Consider the following 3,073-nt stretch of genomic DNA (forward strand, 5'->3'; position numbering starts at 1 on the left):
AAGGGAACATTTTCTAATGTTTTGAGTATGAAACAATGAAATGGGTTTCTTTTAATAAGGTTCACCACTCATCAGTTAAAATATTCTTTGGAAATATTATTATGACAGATTTTGATGTTTTGGTGGAAGGTTGGACCAGATAACACCTCACTTCCCTTTCTACTCAAAGTTTCTACAATGCTAAGGTTATATCTCGACATCAAATATCTCTTGGCTCCTTCGAAAAGATCAAACATCAGGAAGATCAAACATGAACCAGCACAACCACACCTGGGTTACAGAATTTCTCCTTCTGGGTCTTTCTGATGACCCTCAGACTCAGCAGATGTTTATTGTATTGTTCTTGGGGTTCTACTTAGGCACTGTGCTTTGAAGCTTACTCCTCATCTACCTAGTTCTAACTGAGTCACAGCTCCATACACCTATGTACTTTTTTCTTTTCAACTTGTCTCTGGCTGACCTTGGAACCTCTACGTCCGTTGTTCCCCAAGCCCTGGTCCACATGTTAACTAAGAAGAATGTCATTTCTTTTAAGGGATGTGCAGCTCAGATATTATTTTCCATCGTTTCTGGAGCTACACAGTGTTTAGTGTTAGCTGTGATGTCCTATGACCGGTACTTAGCAATCTGTGACCCCATGCATTACTCTCTCATCATGACAGGGAGGGTATGTGGCCTATTAGCCTTGGGGTGCTGGGTCTGTGGCATCGTAGCATCCTCAGTTGACACTATATTCACAGTATGCCTTCCCTACCAAGGAGATAATAAGATTGCTCACTTCTTTTGTGATGCCCCAGCTCTGTTCACCCTGGCATCTGGAGACCCTCGTAAAGCAGAAATAGCCATTTTCTTCATGGGTGTAGTCATTCTTTTTGTACCTGTGTCCCTTGTCCTGGTCTCCTATGGCTTAATCATAGTGGCTGTCATCAGGATGAAGACAACCTCGGGAAGACTTAAGGCATTCTTCACCTGTGGCTTCCATCTCATTGTGGTCATTCTTTTTTATGGGACACGAATAATTTCCTATATGACATCCAAGTCTTCAAAGGAGCAAATCAAGCATGTTGCTGTATTCTATGGCGTCATAAACCCTATGCTTAATCCTATCATCTACAGCCTGAGGAATAAGGATGTAATGAGGGCATTCAGGAATGCGATTAGTAGGCGGGAATCTTGATTCCTGTGATATAACTATGTTTGACCACATCTCTTACCTCCAAACCTTATCATTTAGACCCCTGGCAGAAAATGACTACTATCCTATGACTGGTATTAAAGAAAGCATGAAAAAATATTATCTTTTTATTTCATTCACATTCATCTATATATACAATTATATAGAGCGATCAAGCCAGATTTGAACTCATGAAGAGGAATCTTCAAGATCCCAACAATAGTCCAATGTATCACCTAGTTGTCCTCTATAAATATAAATGCATATATGTGTGTAATTATATGTTCATATGCAAATATCTATTCTATATCCTTACAGTGATTCAATTACTGAGAGAAGTTTGAGGTGATGCATCAATCTCTCTATAGATTTGGATGGAGTTTTGATAATATAGAAAACTCAGGGAAGGATATTATCCATGTGGAATTAGAAAAATCCCTAGAAATTATACATTGGACTTTAGAGAACAGAACAACCTGTGGCATAAGGATGCATGGCAACAAAGAAGCGTAATCATGCTACTGGAGGTCTAATTGAGAGATACATATAAAAGTTAACATGACCTCTTAGATATAGTATGCACTTAACATTTTATTATTGTAGGGAACTACAATTGACAAAATCCTGTCTACCAAAGTTGTCCTGGACACGGATGGGTTAAGAGACATGATCTAAGTCACAAAACCAAATTTCTTGACAATGAGGTTGACTCATATTTACTAAGGGATCCTGCCTCTTTACCTTAATCTTAAACTAGTACTATTAGAAATAAAGTTAAAGTTATTTAAGGTTTAAGTGACATTATGTTTTATCATCATTAGACTACATCTGGAGAACTGTGGTTTGTACTTAATGCAGCAATTTAAGAAGGGGAAATTCTAAGGTGGAATGGGTCCAGATTATGCTGAAGAAGATAATGAGAGAACTTGAAGCAAGCTGTATGAAGATTGGTTCAAAGAATAACAGAGTCTGGATTTATACCAGGAATTCTAGGTCAGCTCAATATTTTTAAAATTTATTTTTAGTTTTCAACATTCATTTCCACAAGAGTTTGAGTTCCAAATTTTCTCCCCATCTCTCCCCTCTCCCCACTCCAAGACACCATGCATTTTGATTACCTTTTTCCCCATCTGCCATCCCTTCTATCACACTCCTTCCTTCCCTTGTCCTCATCTCCTCTATTTACATATAGGGCAACATAGATTTTCATACCCCATTACCTGTATTTCTTATTTCCCAGTTGCATGTAAAAAGAATTTTTAGCATTCATTTATAAAACTTTGAGTTCCAACTTCTCTTCCTTCCTTCCTCCTCAGTAATCCCCACTGAGAAGACAAGCAATTCAAAATAGGTTATACATGTGTAGTTATGCAAAAGACTTCCATAAAAGTCATGTTGTAAAAGACTAACTATATTTCCCTCCATCCTATCCTGACCCCCATTTATTCTATTCTCTCTTTTGACCTTATCCCTCCCCAAAATATTTTCTTCTAACTACTCCTTTCTCCTACTTGCCCTCCCTTCTATCATTTCTACCCTCACTCCACTTATCCCCTTCCCCCCTTTCCTGTATTGTAAGAGAGATTTTCATACCAAATTGAGTGTTCAAGGTTTTCCCTCCTTAAGGCAAATGTAATGAGAGTAAGCTTCACTTTTTCTCTCTTACCTCCCCCCTTTTCCCTTCCATTGAAAAAGCTTTTTCTTTCCTCTTTTATGAGAGATAATTTGCCCCATTGCATTTCTCCCTTTCTGCTCCCAATATATTCCTCACTCACTCCTTAATTTTGTTTTTTAGATATCATCCCTTCCTATTCAACTCACCCTGTGTCATCTGTTTATATATGTATAATTCCTCCAACTACCCAAATTCAGAGAAAAATCTCAAGAGCTGCAAATATG

General features: G+C 38.0%; 1 pseudogene; it reads left to right on the plus strand.

Annotated features, from left to right (window-relative positions):
- Positions 1–235: 235 nt before the first annotated feature.
- On the plus strand, positions 236–1,177 carry LOC140526741 (olfactory receptor 2D2-like; annotated as a pseudogene).
- The last annotated feature ends 1,896 nt before the right edge of the window (positions 1,178–3,073 follow it).

The sequence above is a fragment of the Notamacropus eugenii genome, chromosome 1 (genome assembly GCF_028372415.1).
Source record: "Notamacropus eugenii isolate mMacEug1 chromosome 1, mMacEug1.pri_v2, whole genome shotgun sequence".
In the NCBI taxonomy this organism is placed as follows: domain Eukaryota; kingdom Metazoa; phylum Chordata; class Mammalia; order Diprotodontia; family Macropodidae; genus Notamacropus; species Notamacropus eugenii.